The 20270-nt window shown below is 47.4% G+C and overlaps 1 protein-coding gene across 1 annotated transcript in view; it reads left to right on the top strand.

Moving 5' to 3' along the window:
* LOC119396546 (potassium voltage-gated channel protein Shal) overlaps positions 1–20270 on the top strand; it is a 197061-nt gene that overhangs the window by 52204 nt on the left and 124587 nt on the right. The window lies entirely within an intron of this gene.

The raw sequence follows: 20270 nt of genomic DNA, 5'->3' as shown, positions 1-20270 counted from the left end.
CTGCATTTCCTCCGTCCCTTGTTTTCCTTCCTGGCACGTTGTTACATTTCATTGTTGCCTGCATATGAAAACATGACCACTGTTGCCTGTAGCAACTGAAGTGTTTCACTGCTAAACAAGCGGATGGCGGTTCAGTTGCCGGCATGGAGGAAGGAAACAGCTGGGAGGGAACCGCACGTGGGTCGCAATAATAATTTGTGGCGTTTTTGTGCCAAAACTACGATATGATTACGAGGCACGCCGCAGTTGAGGGCTCCGCAAATTTCGACCATCTGCTGTTCTTTACCGTGCACTGACATCGCAAAGTACACGGGCCTCTGGCATTTTGCCTCCATGGAAATGCGACTGCCACGGCCGGTATCGAACCCGCGACTTTCGTGTCAGCAGCTACATACCGCGACCACTATACCACAGCGGCGGACTTTCTTTGTATAGCTGGAAATACTCAAAGTGCGTGTGGCAGATTTTCGGGACAACCCCTTTCTCTATCTTCGACGCGTAGAGTGGAGTCATCGCAGTCGTCCGACCGATAAAATTATCCGAATATTCTCCGTTCGACGTCCCAAAGTTTAAGTCACTGAAGTTACCCGGTTTGTGTGTGTTTTTTTTAAATTTTATTATTTTTAAGAGCGAATCGGTTTAAGCTAGCCGTAATTTGTGCGTTCTATCAGAAAGCTATCCTCACCATCAACGGGTATGTGCCACAGAAATTGGGCAAATCCCACTACTCACCACTGGTTCACTAAGAGAGAGAGAAAGCTACAGAAAGAAAGTGAGAGAAAAATAGAGAGAAATAATGGGAATAAAGACATAAAAAGATAGAAAGAGAAACACGGAAAGTTAGAAAAAGAAGCAGAGAGAGAGAAAGAGATAGAAAAGAGAAAGGATCAAGAGAGAAATAAAGAGAATGAAAAGCAGAGATAAAGAAAGGGTCGTTCTATGAGAGGTGTGAACTCTCGTTTCTGGAGTTTGGACATCCGTGTCGTGACTAACCTAGTTGAAGCCTAGCAACAACCTAGAAGCAACCAGATTAGACTTCAGTCCAGTTTCGATGTTTCAAGCCTTGCGCGACTTAGCGCAAGCTTCGCCAGTTTTTAAAATCTTATTTTTTTTTGCGAAATATGACTACATTGAAAGAAATTTGGAACAGACAGCGACCTAGGAGGAAGTATATTCCCTGACGTATCGGCTCGCACACGGGAACCTTGTTGAGGATGAGTCAGTAAATATATTTTTACCTTGGTCGGCGTCTGTTCAGACTTCCTGCCAATGTTTCATCCCACCAGACGTGATTTCGTCAGACCCTTGACTTCACATTCTGACTGCCATTGCACTGTTATCGACTCGAAATAAAATTTAAATATGTAAAGGGCAACTTCGAAAGTTCGGGGCGCGTGTCCCGATGTATGCAAATAATACAGCGGCTTGAAACGACTCTGACAGGCAGGACGTCTCGTTATCTTCAATATTAAAGGACCACAAATCGTCTGCATATGGACAAACTACATCGCCTCGCAAGTAATAATAATAATAATAATAATTGTTGGGGTTTAACGTCCCAAAACCACAGTATGATTATGAGGGACGCCGTAGTGGAGGGCTCCGGAATTTTCGACCACCTGTGGTTCTTTAACGTGCACCTAAATCTAAGTACACGGGCCTCAAGCATTCTCGCCTCCATCGAAAACGCCGCCGCCGCGGCCGTGATCCGACCCCGCGACCTTCGGGTCAGCAGTCAAGCACCATAACCACTAGACCATCGTGGCGGGTATCGCCCCGCAAATCGTACAGAAAAAAAAAAAAACGACGGTGCGCGTCGGTGTGAAGTCACTCATGCGTTTGCAGGAAATCATAACTTGATTGATGGAATCATAATTGATTGATTGATTGATTGATTGATTGATTGATTGATTGATTGATTGATTGATTGATTGATTGATTGATTGATTGATTGATTGATTGATTGATTGATTGATTGTAAGAGGGGCACCGATCCGGATGTTTGTTACGATGCTTGGAGGAGGTCAGCGGGGATCCCGTTGTATGCCGAGGTCTCCACTGCGTGATCATAACCCGAATGATGAATCTGAGAGTTACCGATGCTCATCTCTAGCAAAATATTCAAATTATATAACTATCAGCGATCTATTAGGTGATTTACGTGAAAAATAATTTAAAAAATGATTTTATTAAACTTTATTTTAGTGAACATTTATTTATACATTTTTTTTTCATGATACTGCCGAACTCACACGAGGTTGTGGCAGTGCGGGCACAGGTGTAAATACAAAGTTGTGAAGTCATATCAAATATGCAATGCAAAACCATGGGGCAATAATTAACTAAACGTCACTAGCGAAATTCAAAATGCAATTAGGGCTACAATGACAACAAATTCAATGGCAGGTTGCACGTTAATGGAGTGAGGCTCCTGACGCACGAAGTCAAGACACTGATTACAAGAAGCAAAAAAAAAAGAGAAAAAAAAAGGGGTGACGTTAAAAGTAATATAAAATAAGAATGACCACAGGAATTGCCCAGCGTGTAGATTCAATTCCACCACAGCTAAAGTGTTATTTAACGATGGTGTAATAGTAAAAGAAGGAATATTTTGGTTTCCATTGTCTGTTATCCATAGGGAAACGTATGTTTTGCTACATATTCTGTCAGTTTGAGAGTCACGCTTTTGTTGCAGAATTGTGACCACGCTGCAATTTTTGTCATTCTAGTAAAACAGTAAAACGGTATTACCTGCAGTGCAGGCTTTCTGGCGAGGTTCGACTAAATGTCACGCGTTATTTCCGCACGAAATTTGTGCTCACAATCTCGGCTTTTCTGTTTCGGGCACAATCCTTGTCTGTAGCGCCATTACCCAACAGCTAAACCGCCTGAAGCGCTAAACCCTTTTTTTAACGCAAACAGATGCGGCCTTTTCACGTCCTGAAGCTTCCATTATAAGTTTCACAGGCAGACATAAGTTCTTTCGTATCTTTCTCTTTCATTTTGCGGCACGCCGTGGGAGGTATTTTTCGTTGCACTTTGGTTATGCGGCTGTAATAATAACGCGGCTACTGCGTGGGTGTACGCGGTACCGTTCACCCTGTATACCGCCCACGTGTAAGCGGGCACCTCGACGAGCACGCGACCGAGCTCCGGTGCACAGCGCGGCGCTTGCAGCTCGCCAGCTTTGTTTGTCGTCCGGTCTGCACCTGTGCTTGCCCAACTCTGCGAGGAGGGGCGCGCCTTTGTGTTTTTACCTGACTGGCAGTTACCCTGTGTTGTGTAACTAAACCGATTTGCGCGGCCTTTCTCGATTTACCGACCGTGCTTTTTCCCCTGCTGCTCTGCGTTCTCTCCGCTCTCCTTTTGGTGCGCCCTGCAATACAAAGTTGCATGAGGTCGCCATTACGATACTCACCTGTGACTAGGCTCCGCTGTCCAGGCATGACATTGCAGAATGAATGAATGAATGAATGAATGAATGAATGTGGCAGTTGGTCAGTAAGCTGATTGGCAAAACATGTTTTCGTGTAGTGTTCTTTGAACGCTTCTTCACTGCCGTCTTTGGCGAATGAATGAAATGGCAGAGCACACAGTAGTGGTAAATGCTAAATGCGGCTTCGTTGCTTGGTTGATAGAAGCCGCACACGTGCGGAAGTCCACTTCGCACGTTGCCTTGAACCTCCTTTCCTCTCTCTTCTTGTCGATCTCTTATTATTATTTAGTTATCTTACTCCCTTTCCTATGACGCTCAGCGTTCTTGTGGGCTGCAGAAATAGCGCCTTTTTTAAATAGAAATAGCGACATTAAAACTTTTTTTTTTCATAACCGCTGCTATGCTCAAATACTCGCGATAACCGCGTTATGTCGCTACGAATCCGGCCGCTAAAGGTGGTATTAGCTCTGACGTAAGTGTTCGAGTCGGAATTGCGCCGATATGACACGAACTGAAGAATGTTGTAACGAAAGTGCGTGCGTTACTTAAGCCGTAAATTGTCGGGTTTCTATCCGTGAACACTGTAAGTACATTTTTTCAAGGTGCCGCTGAGCACTGACATATGAGCCGTTTTGTATTCTTTGCGAACGTGCGAAGCACGTTCTTCTTGCGTGCGCACAGACTTTGGTTTCGCGCGTCCATTAATGCGCCTGCCAACGCGCCCAGCCCATGCATGATCCTGCGGCTCGTCGAACACGCCCAGGGTGTTACGTCTTTTACAAATGATACCACTCATAGAAGGGCCCAAATGCTTGGGATTGTTTCGATTGATGATGCAAGTATGAGGGTATATAAGCTCGTCAGGGCGCACCTTCGCGCTAACGTTCACGTCATTTGTTATTATTATTATTTTACTGCTTGGTAAGATGAGCAATTTTTGCAACGCTTTCTCCCTAGCAGGAAAGCTAAAAAAAAAACAAAACTTTTGTCCATCGTGAGTTTATCTGTTTTCACTGAATGCGATATGTGTTCTAGGCAAATGTTATACGCATGCGTCAGAAATCTACATGAACTCGATTGCTTCGTGTTGCTTAGGCCAGCTCATCTATTAGCATATCTCTCAGGTAAGATACGTGTGTATGTAATGATTCACCGTTAAGACTGTCTCACCTAAAAGCATGGCTAGTTTGCCAGCGCAGAAACAAAAACGTCTCTCGGAAGAGGGCGTCTGTTGTTGTAGGCGGTGACGCACGCCGGATCAACTACCGCCTTCTAAGGAAGTGTGCTTCAGGCTGTACATGCCACGTTTACTTGTGCATAAGGACGCCCATATCTTGTACAAACCCTACATAATTTTAAAGACGTTGAAATACCAAATGCATTAAAGCGTCAACTACGGCTTCATCCCATATATGCTTCGTGGCCGTTTTGCGAGTAGCAAGTTAGAGAAGGTTAGGCTCAGCGTTCACAAGTTAACTTGGCGATATATGCGTATGGACCAGAATTTTGCTAACCTCCTGGCTAGGTGCCTTCGTGAAGGCTGCTTCCACAGGTGGCAATTTTCTCGGCCTACGAGGCTAAGTGTGGTGTCAATACGCACTTTCTGACGAAGCCGTACTCTTCGCGTTTTCCGCTTTTCTTCTTTTTTTTAACCCCTGACTCCCTTCCGCCGTGGAGGGTAACAAGCCAGACGAGCGTCTAGTTGACCTCCCTGCTTTTCCTTTTCTTCCCTCGTCACCTCTCTCTCTCTCCACCTCTCTGTGTTCCACTTCACAGTCCAGAAAACCTGACCAGCTTGAGCAAGAGGCGTCGATTTATGCTTTCAGCGATCGCACGGGGTTTGACCCTCGGCGTACTCCAGCAGGTATACACCGCGGCCCGCACGTCGATTGGGGGCTTTCGACAGCGATGAATATTTTTGTCTGCCGACTGCAGGCCCTAGACGGATCATCTTATGTAATACACTTGTCTCTTCCCCTACCGCTCCACACGATCGGAGGTGATGTCCACTTTCGCGAATGAACTCGCCCATATACGCCCGTCAGCAGCTGCTTCCAAGAGGCAGCAGCGCGCGGTGGTGGCCCATCGTCCATCACAGCTGTCAGCCCGATTCGGTAGAGCGGCCCAAGTATGGACGGCAGCTCAATCGAGGAGGAAGGTGAAGGTGGGGGGGTGTTTGCTATACACTGCATGAAATTGGGGCTGCCTACCCGGCCCTCCTTCGCCGGAGCCGTTCGCGCCACGATGTAGCCGCAGACAGTTGCGAGCGCCCTTCGAACGACGCGCAGACCCTGGAAACGCGTGTAGTGCAACGGAATGGGAGGAAACGAAATGAGGAATGCTGCGCACGTTGGCAATGAATGAAAAGCACGCCGAAATAGAAACAAAAAAAAAAACGAAACGCCCAGGCCGAGGCGTGACTAAGACGTTTCCCTTGTTCTGATAAACAACGAGGCGCAGATGCCCCGAGGCGCTAGAAGACGAGATGGAGAAGAAAGATAAAAGAAAGAAAAGAAAAAAGAAAGGAATAAAGGGAGGAGTGAAGAAGGGAACAACAAGGCAACTCGAAGTAAACACTACCCGTCAGCAGGCGGTGCCTCCAGACATTTATTCTTTCGGAGGAGACGAGGGAGGAAGGGCGCGGTGAATGGCGAAGTATTCGCTCGCTCACACGCACGCAATCTATCCGTTTGTTTCTCGTCGTGGTGACGGCCACGCGCGAATCAGGCGAGACGTGGAATGGCGGAACGTTGCCCCGAGAGAGTGACGTGGCTCGTGTCGTCACTGCAAGCTAGAGAGGGGAGTACAAATGATCGAACTGAGATCTAAATAGTCATCGCAGGGTCTCTCAGGGGGCGTTCGCCGAGGACGACTTGACGGCGAAAGCTTTGTTCTTCTTCTTTCCCTTCGCCCTGCGGCGTCGGTGTGAACATGAGTGATGCACAAAATCATCATCACGCGATTACATCACCGTTGACATCATCACGACGCCACGGATCGCCAAAATTTGTCACTTCACCATGACGTCATCACGTGACATCGTTGATTGGTCAAACGTGGGTCGATCACGGAGGCAGTGCAAAGCCAGGTGATGCGCAGAAAGCTTTGCAATGCCTCCGATCTTGGAGGCAATGCAAACCCACGTCAGGTGCAGAAAGATTTCGGGGGTGGGGGGGGGAGCGGGGGAGAATCAATACATCGAATCGATTAAAAAGGAAAAGAAGCTAGCTTTCGCCTTTGAGTCGTCTTAGGCGAATGCATAGGGGATCCATGAGTTTTCTTGCCAGTCGGCTGAATAATTTAATAAACACAGCTGAGCTGCCGTTTCCTGTGCGCATTCTTCTACTGATATTACACGCAGAAAACAAGCTGCACTCGCAAAAGAAACAATTATAAAATAATGGATTATGTTCTAGTAATACATCACAAGTAGATCACCGAGCTGCGGGACTGTCAGCGCCGCCTTGCTTCACTGTGTAGCGTACGGGCTCTTTCTAGTAATTGAATATGTCGCTGCGCTCGTACTTGTGGCTCAGATCTAAGTGGCTCAGTGCAAGTCCATAAAGGCTCGATCAATAGAATGCAGAGCTCAATCATTCTTTCCAAGCGGTCTGCAAGTCCCGTTAACTCGTATTCGTGGGCGCAAACAGATGTCTATCGGCGCAACGATAACACTGTCAACAGTTTACCAATGACTCCTCAAGTTTCAACTCGGCGGAACCCTACGCATCGCTAAACTGATGATCCCACATCTCCCGCAAAAACTTCGCACTCACCGCCTTGTTTCGATCTGACCCCCCCCCCCCCCCCCCCCCCCCCCCCCCCCGGAAAAAAAAAGGCGCTTTCTTCACGCTTCGAGGCTCAACGCGGCGCAGTCCGCGTCGTCTCGCACGCCCGATTGTGCTCCTGCTCATTTGTCACGGCGACGCGAAATAACAACGGACGCCGTCACACGGAAGACGTCACGCGAGAGAGGGTGGGAGGTCGATTTCTGTGGCCGACTATTGTTGCAGGGGACAGAGCTTGACCACGTTACTCCCCCCGGGTGAACAAACGGTCCCGTTCTTTTCAAGCGCCGCAGTCGAGAAGGCGTCGGTCGTGGCTCAGAACGAAGGGCGCGAAGGTTGCGCTCGTTTCGGTTGGCATCGATTCCTACACGTGGAGGCGTGGCTGACGGGTTCACCAAATCGTGCCTCGACCCGCCGCCGCCACTGAGATCCGTTCACTCGCCACCCCAAAAGACACCTCCTTATAAGCTTTAAGTCGAGACAACAGGCGAAGAATCGCCAATTATAGGGAGGCGCTGTCGTCTCGTCCTCCCGTCTACCCCTACCTTTGTTTCCTTTTACTTTGAGTTGCCCTGAACACTTGGAACGTTATAAAGAGAAGCGTCGAATGTGAGAATGTGTGGGGACGCGAGTCGCGACCGTCCTGCCTGGCGCCTCTTTAAGAGAGGCGCCCAATACCGGACGCTGCAGCACCACGGTGGTCTGTCTGTGTGCACGAATGACTGGCGCGCCTCGCATTGTGCCCCCCAGCCGTACTGGTCGATGACTCATTGACGCGCCGGCTCTAATCAATGGATTCACTCTTCATCGAGCGGAAGTTGCGCTAACGCCAGCACAAACCGTCTTCTTCACATCGGCCATCACCCCCCCCCCCTCACCCCGCCGCCCTTCTTTCGCAGACGCTTCTTGCGCTGAGACTTTTTGCCTTCCGCGGAGCGGGTGTCGCCAACCGAAAGAAAGGCGTCGAGCGGTGCCTAATGACCGCGCAGCACCAGCTACCATTCCCGCTTGCGCCCCCCCCCCCTCCCGGATTCTAGAACGGGGCAGCGCTGTAGCGCTGAATCGCGAAGAATTCGCCGACTGCCCTTTCTGCTTCTGGCGTATAGCTCGGGTGCAGTCGAACGTAGAGATGCGGTTGTCGCTTCGTGGGGGTTTTTCGATCTCGCTCTCTGAGCGCGATATCGGTCGGAGACTAGTTCGACGATGTGGCAGCGTAGATGCCGGTGCAATTAACTAATCGCTGAGTAAGGCTGTTGCGATTATAAGCGCGGACATAATTCAAGGCAGTTACGCGCGTGCTTGCGAGCCATGAAAATAAGTTACTTGTGATTACGCGAGTTCCAAATTCTGGTGGCCCAACACATGAGCTGCGCAGTCCCAATATTAGGCGCTAGTTACGCTCAAGCGGGTTCAACTCAAAACTGAGGACGACGCAGCGAGAGATGGAAAAAAAAATGTATAGATAGGTGCAGCCTTAAGGGACAAGAAGTGAGCCGAATGGGTCATGGAACAAACGCGTGTTGTGGGCATCTTAACAGAAATCAAGAAGAAATGGGCATGGGCAGGACATGAAGTTAAGATAACCGCTTGTCATTAAGAGTAGCAGACTGGATTCCTAGAGAAGGCAAGATCGCGAGGGTGAGGCAGATAGTTAGGTGGGCAGGTGATATTAGAAGCCTGCGGGGATAACGTGGTCGCAGTGAGCAGATGACAGGCTTAACTGACGAAACACGGTACTGGCCTTTTCCCTGCAGTAGGCGTATAGTCAGGCTGATGATGATGTTGACGAAGAGAAAGCTGGGACAAAATCGGTACATACTCCAAAGCGAATAAAGATCACTACGTGCATTGATTTATGCGTAAAGTTCCTTAGCGCGCCCTTGTAAGCTGCAAGCATTGCTGACGTCACTGCCTGCGATTTCTTATCTTTTTTTTTGCGGAGACGTTCTGTCTATAGTTACACATGGTTTTATTCTTTCGGCTTACCGGGCGACATGACGCAAGACGCGATTTGGCGCTGTTATTGATCCGAGTGTTTATTGTATGTTTATGAGATCAGAACGTTTCAACAACATAGGCGTCATAAATCGAAATAATTCATCAATTGTAAGTCAATGCTAATCGATAATCAGAAGACAAAAAAAAAAACGTCGGCACAAACCATCCGAGCGTGATTCCCAAAGCTCTTGACTGTAGTATTCTGGGCATCAAAGACAAGAAATTACTTCCATAGAACCTCTATTCATTGCACCCATGACGGCAAGCACGGGACGGTGGATGTCTATGTAGCATGCATATTTAAACGCTTTCAGGTTTTCGAGACCATGGGCTAAAATAATACCTATAGGACAGCTCCTAATCTTGCCGTATATATTAAATCCTTGTTACAAGGGCGCCTGGTTTGTCTCGTAGGGCAATGTGAATGACGTCACTATAACACGAACTAAATCGACCTCCTCCCCCTCCCAAATATGACTCCGCATCCGCCCTACGACATTGCTATGGAGGTTATAAGGCGCCGCAAGCGGTCCTACAACAATGCATCCGGCCTACAATATGTTGTGTGGTTGATAACGCACCACATTCAGTCCTGTAGGTGGTAAATACCCCGTCGTTACGAACTGATGTAGCTAGCCAAAGAAATTCTGTACGTGTTCAGTAAAACGTAACCGCATGTTGCATAATGTAAGCACGCTCAACACGTAATAACGCGTAGATGGCTGGCACTGACGTCACTGAAACTGCCATGTTGTAGTATACCAGCATGGTGGGACGCGAAGTTTGTGATGTCACATTAATGTTATCAGTACATCGCATGCAGGTTCTTTCGTTTTCGTGCACAGTGGCTAAAAACGTTCCAGCAGCGTCGATATCACATCACGCGGTTATGCCTCCCTGACGTCATCAAAGCGCCATGTTAAGAATCTGCGTGCATAATGTCACGTGCAGGCTATCAATGCTATTCGTTCAGTACGCTCGGCATTCTTCAGAGGAATCGGGCTTCAGTACATATACGAAGAGGCAGTGACGTTCGAAGTGGCTCCGGCGAAGACGAGCGCTGAGACAGGCCCGCAAGCGGTACTGCTTGTGATCGATAACCACCGCGGGCGCTGCTTCCGAAGCATTTCTCCCTCCCTCTCCTTCCCCACCTCTCTCTTTCTGTGCGGGCGTCGCCGCCTCACAGCGGCTCTGAGCGGTGCCTTGTCGAGCGGTGCCGACTGGTCTCTTCTTCGACTGCGCGTTCTCCGGCCTGCGTGGCTCCCGCTAATCCCCAGACGCGCGACAGGGCTTTCCGGGCAGTTGACGGGACCGTTCTCCAACGTAGAGCAACAACGGAGTCAGATTTGTTCTGTGTTTGTCGATAGAAGGAAGGATACAGAAGATATAACAGTGTGCGTAGGTCTTCTTCGATCAGGCAGTGAACGACGCCATGTTCTGTACCTCGTCAAAGCAGCGCTAAAGGCAAATAATAACTCGACGTGGATTGTTGAAGTTGCGTTCCAGAAACCTCGTAGTGCTTGTTTCGTGCGGAGGAAATTCTTAATTTCAAAGAAATGTTAGTGGTCCGCATACTGTTACCGCAGCTCAAATCGCCCGCCTCCGAGAACGGCCTTATGACGTACGTATCCACGTCCGCCCTTTACTGCCCGACAGCCAGTGCAGCGGAGCAAGCAGCTTTAATGGAACACAGCCCAGCGAAAGCGGAGCGTGCGTCATTATCAAGGGTAACGCCAAGGAGTTACTTTTCGCACGAATCAGACTGAAATGCGATAGTTGCATTTTACTCCGCCTTATAATGCACTGAAATGTGCTTTCTTTTGCCAAAGGCGGTTTGAGTACTTGTAATTAATTGTACTCAGGCCTATACTACATCGGGCTTGTGTCCCAGAATATCCCACTGGTGGCGCAGATCGTATTCCACATTTACCTTAATGTCTTGATTACTAAAACGCTGCTGTGTATAATAATAATGTTTAATAAGTTCTCAAGCGTTGACTTTTCACTCCGACATAAAATGTTTTTTGCCTTTGGTGTCCCTTATAATTTTAAGTGCCGATGTATTGGGGGCCTCTACGTAGGCAGTGTTAAGTGGTATTCAACTCGGAGATGTTGCGAACAGTGCACATTTGGATAGACTACTTCGTTTGGCTTAGAAATGGAGCGGCCAGAGAACGGAACGAATGATCACCGGAAAATCTACGTGACTGCAACAAGATTTCATTTGAGATGAGCTGAGAGTCCACCGCGGTAGCACAGTGGTTACGGTGCTCGGCTGCTGACCCGCAGGTCGCGGGTTCGATCGCGCTCGCCTCCATCGATCACGTCGATGGAGGCGGAATCTTAGAAGCCCATGTACTATGGGACTTCAGTGCACGTTAAAGAACACCAGATGGCCGAAATTTCCGGAGTCCTTCACTATGGCGCGCGTCATAAACATGTCGGAATTTTGGCACGTAAAACCGGTGATATTATTAGGCTTGAGAGTACAAGCACCAACCAACGCAAGTCGCTGTGGCAAAAACCGTCCGTAATAGGTTTGGCCGTTGTCAGTAATAATACACGAATGAACGGTTTACTTTTAAATAAAATGTATTTCACTGCAGTCAAACCTGTAAATTCAGGGACGCTAGGTGACTACAGTTAACGTACTTATATTGTATATATTGATTACAGCCTCTATGCATGTAACAAGGAGTGAGCGTCGCCGCATCCATGTACGCATCACAAAACTGCGATCAGTCTAAAGTTCGAGGTGATATGCTCTATTTTGCGCACATTTACACTTTGTAGTTGACAAGAAGCTGCTTTTTAAGCCAATGCAATATGCAAGAAACTAAGAGTCTTTCTTTTCTTGAGTCTAGGGTCACGCTCTTCTTACTGACTTTTGTTGACTTACAAATAACGTAACACTAGCCTCAAAAAAAAAAAAAGCACTACAGTTATGTATTATTTTTCTGCGCTGTTCTTTTGTTGATACAAATAAGACCCCCTCCTTTTTTTCTTTTTGTTTTTCAGGGCAATGTGTCCTTCTCCCGAAAACAAAAAAAAAAACGTAAATCGCGTATGTTGGCCATTTAAGAAAAAAATAAACAAATAAAATGAAAATTAACTTTAGACTTCACGACGAGTATATTTTATCTTCATCGGTTTCGTGCACCTTGCCTTGTCCCGTGTAATTATATATTCATATAATCATATCAAATGCTGTTCTTTTCTTTTTCTTTCTCACTGTCAACGTAAAGATCGGAAATGGCTTTTCACGACCTACTGCAACACTGATACCACAATACAAGCTGCAAAACGTATTTTAAGTTAAAGCAGTAAATTAGTTGTCGACACCATTAGGCCCTGTGGTGCCCTTAGCTTGCAGGAGATTTTACGCAAATGTAGGGAGGAAACGACAGAAAAACAAAGACGAGGGAAGGTTGGGAGTTCTCTTTTTCAGTCGCTTAATGGGCACTCATTAGGACACATACCAGAAAGGACCAGACCGAACTGGACACGGAGACTGAAATTGATTTAAGGATACGCGGCCAGAGTCCCTTGTCTGCACGCGTAGCTGCTCTTCTTGGTCTGTGATCTAAACTGCTGTCTTCCGATATCTAAATGTTACGACTTTCATTTTCCGTTACATCACACGCTGCGGGGTTCTTAACTTCTTCTCGAGTTTATTTGTTATTGTCCAAATTTCAGCCCCATATGCTAGTACTGGCAATATGGAGTGATTGTAGTACACTTTTCGCTTTAGTGAAAGCGCTGAGTTGCTCGTCATGAGTTGAGAATGCCGGTCATGCGAGCTGCAGCCAATCCTTATTCGCCGGCGTAGGCGTGCGCACAGGGGGTGGACAGGGGACGCTCCCCCCCCCCCCCCTTCTCCTTTGTGCTTCGTCTTTGCACTGTGTTCTGATTGTAAGGGCTTCAGTGGGAGGGGGCCAGGAAGAGCGGGCGAGGTGAGGGAGGGAAGGGGGGGGGGGGGCTTTGTAGGATGCTGCGGCGGAACTGCGCCGCCGTAACGCATAACCCTGCGCACGCCTATGTTCTCCGGTGCTACCGTGCTTGCTCACGCGCAACCAGCGCCGTGCCATATCTGTTTGCGTACTTGCCAAATAAAATTGATTGATTGATTGATTGATTGATTGATTGATTGATTGATTGATTGATTGATTGATTGATTGATTGATTGATTGATTGATTGATTGATTGATTGATTGATATTAACAGTACCGGTTACAGCACTCAGTAATGATGTGGGCCGATGCATTATTGCTTATGATGACTTGTGTTGACACAATGATGGCTACAACGTCTACCATTTGTGGCGGGAGAGTCTATTTGCACCTCGACAGCTCGGGGTCACGTGACCTGAGCTGAAACGTGACTTATAATGTCATAACACCTCGATATAATGTGAATGAAAGGCGAGGTTCCGCCTGTCGTAGCATAAGTAATGCCATTTTGCAAGTGCCAGTGGTTGGCCCTGGTCACTGCGGGCCAGTATAACCTACGCCGTGCCGCTTCGAAGCCCTCACTATTTTGCTAGCATCCCTGCCGCCAGAGCCAGAGTCGACAGTGACGTGTCACTCTACCAGTGACGTAGTACGTCACGTGTCTGCTGAGATCACGTGATACACCGAGCTTTTGAAGTGCAAATAGACTCGCCCATTTGTGGCCAATGTTGCTTGAATGTTGCCTAAATGATGGCTAATGTAGCATATCCACTCAGCAATATTTTCATCATTAAATCTAATCGCAATCTCCACTGCTGACCCGAAGGTCGCGGGACCGAATCTCTGCCGCGGAGGCCGCGTTTCGGTGGAGGCGAAATGCTTGAGGCCCGTGTATACTTAGATTTAGGTGCACGTTAAACAACCCCAGGTGGGTGAAATTTCCAGAGCCCTCCACTACGGCGTCCGTCATCATATCACCATCATATCGTGGTTCTGGGACGTGAAATCCCAACAATTATTATTAAAGCTCATTGTAATGAAGCGCTCGCATACACATCGACAAAAAGTTGATTTCATCCTGCCTGAATTTTTCTCACCTTTTTTTTTTTTACGGATATTGACAAGACCGCGAACTTCAGCAGCGAATTCACGTTAGCGTAGTCGTTCTTCGTGTGCTTGAAGCATGAGAAACAAAACAGTCATATCGCCCGTATTAAGCTCATGACAGCGTCTGGGTAGTGCTAAAGCGATAAACGAAGATCCCTCCGTGCCGCTCCGCGGAATAAACAGCACGGAGATCGTTTATTCCGCGGTATTTCCTAATCTTGTTAGGGAACAAGGAACTTCATGTTGGAGTGGAACCGTAGGGGCTTCCTGGCTTGCAGGCAAGGAAAGAATCCCCGAATGATCGATCACTGGTGTCGTCGTGAGATCACCGAGTTGCTGTGAAGTGCTCTTATCGCGTTAGGGCCGCCGTGGCCGCCGTCTGAGCTTTGTTCGGCTTGAGTCTTATGCTTCCTACTCAGATAAGAGTTCAAGGCACTGTCCATATGAACCAGCATTAACCTTAATTGTGCACTTACTTAATCGCGTAATGCTTGAACGCAGTTCCACTTCACGAAAAATTGGAACAAGTTCAGTTTTATTCCTGGCTTTCCGAAAAGGGAGGGATTTTTTTTTTTACAGTTTTCTGCAGATGTTAGCCTGTTTCATCGCTCTCGTAGGAATGAACTGGAGAAATACGTAAGAGAAAGGTTATGGACAGATACAGAGACATCAACGTTACATAGGATCATTGGTAAAATCTTGACCAAAATTCACAGGGTCCCTTACGAATTCGCCTTAGACGACTCGAGAACGAACGCTATATTCTTTTTCATCTTACTCGGTTGTATTAACCCCCCTTTCCCTCGAAACTTTCTGCACCTGGCATGATTTTGCGCTGCCTCCGGGATCGGCCCACCCTTGACCAAGCGAGGATGTGATGGTATGGCATCACAAATTTGGTTGGCGATCTGTGACGTCATCACGTGATGTTGATTTTCCGCGTCGCTTCGTGTTGACCGCCGCCGTCAGCGGTCACTGTTCGCGTTTGATGAGGCATCTGTGGCGTTCACCTTAATATTTAGCGTTGTGAGAACTCCAGAATTGGGCTGACAAATACGGTACAATGATTATATGGACACAGTATAACAATATAGTAACAGAAGCGCACGTTCACAAGAGTAATTTGGAGTACGGTTTGTTTATTATAGTAATATTCATTAAGCAATGAGGTTTTTTTTTTTAAACTGTTCACAGCTTACGTGTGCTTTAGAGTATCAAAAACGCAATTATAGAGTTCGCGTTTTCGTTCCTGTGCTCAGCTTGATGGCGTCAGCGTTGATCGCTATCAAGCTGAGCGTGGCCAATTGATACTTTAGACAAAAATGGGTAAGGGAAAAAATTGAAGCAAGGAAGAATTCAAGAAAACATATAACAGCAACATAGTAACAAAGACAGCAACAGAAACAACAACAGTTGAGAGGAGCACTATCAAATGTTCGGGCATTTTTAAACTCCTTAATATTTATGATACGAGGGTTATTCAAAAAGTAAGGGCCGTTTGGCTCCGAATAAATAAATATTCGTTAGTAAAAGTTTTTATTGGCCGGTTTAGTTTAGTGCAAAACTACTTCACTTTTCTACGTAATCACCGTTAACTTCTAAGCAATTTCGTACCAGTGCACCGGTTTCTTTAGTTCCACTGCACAGAGGAGTTCGCCGCCTGGGAATTGGAGCAGTTGACAACGGCGGTCTTGAGTTGCTCGTTGTCTTCAAGCCGCTGCCCCCAAAGTCACTCTTTCAAGTGCAAGAAGAGGAAATAGTCACTTCGTGCAAGGTCGAGACTGTAGGGCGAGTGATCAAAAAGTTCCCAACCAAAATCTTGAATCTTCTCCTTGGTTCTGGCTGCGGTGTCGGGACGCGCGTTGTCATGGAGGAGGACAATTCCAGAAGACAGTTTTGCGCGCCGTCGATTTTTGATCGCACGTCTGTTTGGTGAGCGTTTCGCAGTATACGATAGCTGTAACTGTGGTTCCACATTCCATGAAATCAAACGAAAGAACGCCCTTTTCGTCCAAGAGAATGGTGGCCATCATTTTCCGGATCGACTAAGAAGATTGCTTGTATTTTTTTTCGATTTTGGTGAAGCGGAGTGGCACCACTGCGTTGATCGTTGTCTCGTTTCTGCAGTCGCGTGGGATATCCAATTCTCCTCGCCTGTAAAATGTGCGAAAACAAATCATCTCGGTCTTGTCGGTAGCGATCCAAGAACGCTAAACCACATGACATTCTTTGCTGTTTGAGTTGGTCCGTAAGCATTTTTAGTACTTACCTTGCATACGCTTTGTAATATCCGAGCTTTTCAATTCCAATCCTGTAATTCGTAGTGCGGCCAACAAGAGAAAATTTATCCGACAGACCACTAGCTGTCAGTCGTCGATGTAATCGCGATTCGCGGTCCACTTGTTGAACATTTTTATTGGTCTGAATGCTGGGCCTGCTACTGCGCTCTTCGCCGTGCGCATGTGTGCGACCATTTGTGAATTCTCTACACCATTTTCTGACATTTCCTTCACTCATCATCACACCAAGTCCATAAACTAGGCACGTACAACTCCCCATGAATTTGAGAAGCTGATGATCCCTTTGCGTGCAAAAATCGAATTACTGCTCGCACTTCACAGCAGGCGGGAGCAACGATTTTGGTGTACAGTGTGGTCAGCATTCCCCGACAAGCAGACGACTACTGAGCCAGAACAGTAACTTCAGTACCTTCACGAAGGATTTACAGAGGGCGCTGCACAAATAAATATTCATTCTGACGTGTAAATATTTAAGTATTAGCAAATGGTCCTTACTTTTTGAGTAACCCTCGTATTAATAATTATAACATTTGTAATATAATAGTAATATTTCTAAAACGCAATATTTATAGATGTACAGCCGTAGCAGCATATTTCTCATTTCTTTTCTTGTTTTTTTTTTGTAAACTTAATGTCAACTTAATGATGTTAGGATAGCCGGTTCTGTCGCAACCCACCCTCCTATGTTTTCCTATCTAGAGAAAGAGAGAGAGAAAGATAAATGTTATCGGATTTTCATATCTAAATAAAAACAAAAGAAGTATGGGTATCAAACGTTACCGTTTAAAAGGAGCGTTTCATTCGTTTATCACCGCTGTTTATCCCAAATGTGACGTCTTTCATAGGATTACTTTGTGGTTACATCTATCCAGCAATAAAGCCTTCCTTATCAAACAAAGAAGACGCGTCTTCGATATTTCTCTTTCTGGCGCTATCTGTCTCGCGCATGTCGTCGCACAGAGCATGCGCTCGCGAAAAGAGCTCCCCAAAACGCCGTAGCTTTTTCTTGCGAGGCATCCAGCCATACAGCCTTAAGAAAGGAGTCCTCATTAAACGTCTGTTTGGGCGGCGTCGATACGTATAAAGGCTGTCGCACTCAGATCGCTCGGGGGCGTTATCAAAGCGGCCCGCGCTCTTTGTGTTGTGCGTTTACTGCGTGCTGTGTGTGTGTGCTTGTCGTTATTTTCTTGCATTGTATTCCGAGTGTTCGTGGACCGCCGCGATGCCCCAAGCAGTGTTGCGTGCACGGCATGTATTGTCCGCCGCGGGCGCTTTGTTGTAGCGGCTCCTTTTTATTTGGCGCCGCGCGCGAAGTGTCGGTGCCGTTTTTTCTTTCTTTATTCACGTCATTTTTATTTTCTTCTGCCCTCTTCTTCCTCATCTCTCTATACATAAATCGTCCAGTTTGGCTGTTATTTATTTAATATATTTCTTACTGGCCGGACCAGACATAGTAACCCCGAAACCGAGCCTCCTTCCAAACATCTTCCCGCAGACCTTCCCACGTGACCCCGATCTTAGAAAAAAAAAATAAGAAGGGGGGGGAAGGGGGGATTTGTGGTGGAACGTATAGGCGTGTCCACATCGACGTCGTGCAAACCGCGGCACAAAACGGCGAGGCGTTCCCGGAGGACCACCACGCTACTGGGCCGATTTTTGGCGGCAGTACATAACGACACTACTGGGAAAAGCCTCAGAGTTTTCTTCCACCCCCCTTAACCCCCCCCCCCCCCCCACCCCGGGCCTCACACACACCCTGCTCGTCTACCCGCTTTCCTCAACTATACCCTGTAATGTTCCGCTGGGAACCCCGTAATTCTCTTACCTGCCCTACTTTGGCCGGAGCTGCGCATTTCTTCTTCCCCGGCCTCTCTTTTATTCTGAGACTTTTACTGCTGGTCGTGGTAACGTATGTAGACTATGATACGGACGATGTACTTCTCTCCCACCTTCTCCACCACTGGCGCTGAGCCCACTCGCAGCCCAAGCCCGAGGCTCCATCAGAGCTATACGTTGAGATCGATAAGAGAAGGAGGAGGAAAAGAGTGAGAGAGAGATAGGGGGGGGGGTGGCGAGAGAACGGAGAGTTGGACTCAAATCGGGGTGTGTGCGGATGTCAAACACGCCGAAGTCTCGGTGGAACTGGCGGGACTCGAAAGACGGTGCGAAGAAGAAAAAACAAAAGTGAAAGAAACGTAGACGTGCCAAGCCTGATCCGAAGCCTCCTTGACTCTTCCATTTTAGGTGGGCTTACGATGGGTGAGCGGCACTGAACGCTGCGAGGTCTTTCATTGCCGCCATAAATCTAGGAAGCTATATATAGAGACGAATTATCCTAGGGTGCTTCTTGTAGGTACGAACATAAGCGGTACGGCACCGTTAAGTTCTGATCAACTCGAAAGGTGAGAAATGGCGGTGGAACCTGTATCTATTTTAACTGTAATAGTTAAGACAATGTGTAATAGAGGTGCTCCAGGGTCGTAGCTCCCCGTTTCGCCGTTCTGCAGAAATGTCCTTTTGCCGCGCCAAATAAAAGTTATAAAATGCAAAAGAAAAATTACTTTTCCTTTATTGGAGAAGTTGAGCGAACAGAAGGAAATGCCTCAGACTGGCTGGCCGACATTTCGATAGGGGACCTATCTTGGTCAAAGGCGCCTTGTCGTCCCTGGCGTGTTAGTTTTAAGGGGTTAGTGATGACGTCACGTCGGATTTCCTTTATTTGGTACATGTGTAATCCATGAACATCGAAAGAGAGGAAGACGAAGGTTAAGGCAAGGAGGTTTACCAGGGTGTCCTGAGTTTTGCTACCCTACAGTGTAGGCGAGTAAAGGGTATTTAATCAGATAACAGGCAGACATTCTATTGACTTCGTAATGTCGTCAAGCTTCTTAACGTTCTACCGAAATGGATTTTCTTTTTACATGAAGGTGATTTGCGAATGCGAACATCGGTGTTTGTAAGTTTTAGATCACGCATACGAATGAACAAGAAGAGTCACATAAAAAAATGAGATCAATTTTTGGCTAATCCCCGAGAGTGGGTATGGGCCATATGGCAGAGGTTACAACAACAACAACAACAACAACAGCGGGTAAACTGGGAATCGTTGACCGGCCGAAGCGATGCGTCAAGTTTCTTTTTTTTTTTTCGTCTTACCAACAACGGTTTTATATCGAAGAAGACGGAATCATCTCTGAGTACGAGACCTCTTATTTCCCCAGTCTTCATATCAAGCGCTCATGTGACGCTCCTATCTCACGTTACACCGCCAATATAGACACGCGGACACGTAAACACGTATTCGTGCATACCAATAAACTGCATGCGAGGTTCCGACAAAGAAAGAACGATGTACTCAGATGTCGAGCACAACGGATGAGTCCCAATGCATGAGGAAGCAGGCATTGTTGGCGACGGCGGGTGTAACCGCAGTGATATGAGCCGGCTGGCCGGCTAGTAGTTCGGACTCTCAGTTGCCTCAGGCTTTGTGACAGCCGCAGCAAGATGGAAGCGGAAACGGAAACTCGCAAGGGCCCCAGCACGGAGATAACGGCCGTGCTCGTCGTTGCCCTTTTGCTGCGTGAGTGCCGCGACGAACCTCCCCTGCGCGCGTAACACGAGAAACGGGCCGCTCGATCAGCTTTTGCGCACGACGGAACCTGAACGGCCGAGCGCCAACGTGTATGTATGT

Source organism: Rhipicephalus sanguineus, chromosome 6 (genome assembly GCF_013339695.2).
Source record: "Rhipicephalus sanguineus isolate Rsan-2018 chromosome 6, BIME_Rsan_1.4, whole genome shotgun sequence".
In the NCBI taxonomy this organism is placed as follows: Eukaryota; Metazoa; Arthropoda; class Arachnida; order Ixodida; family Ixodidae; genus Rhipicephalus; species Rhipicephalus sanguineus.
Note: the sequence above shows the minus strand (reverse complement) of the source record. Positions and strands in the feature narration are given on the sequence as shown.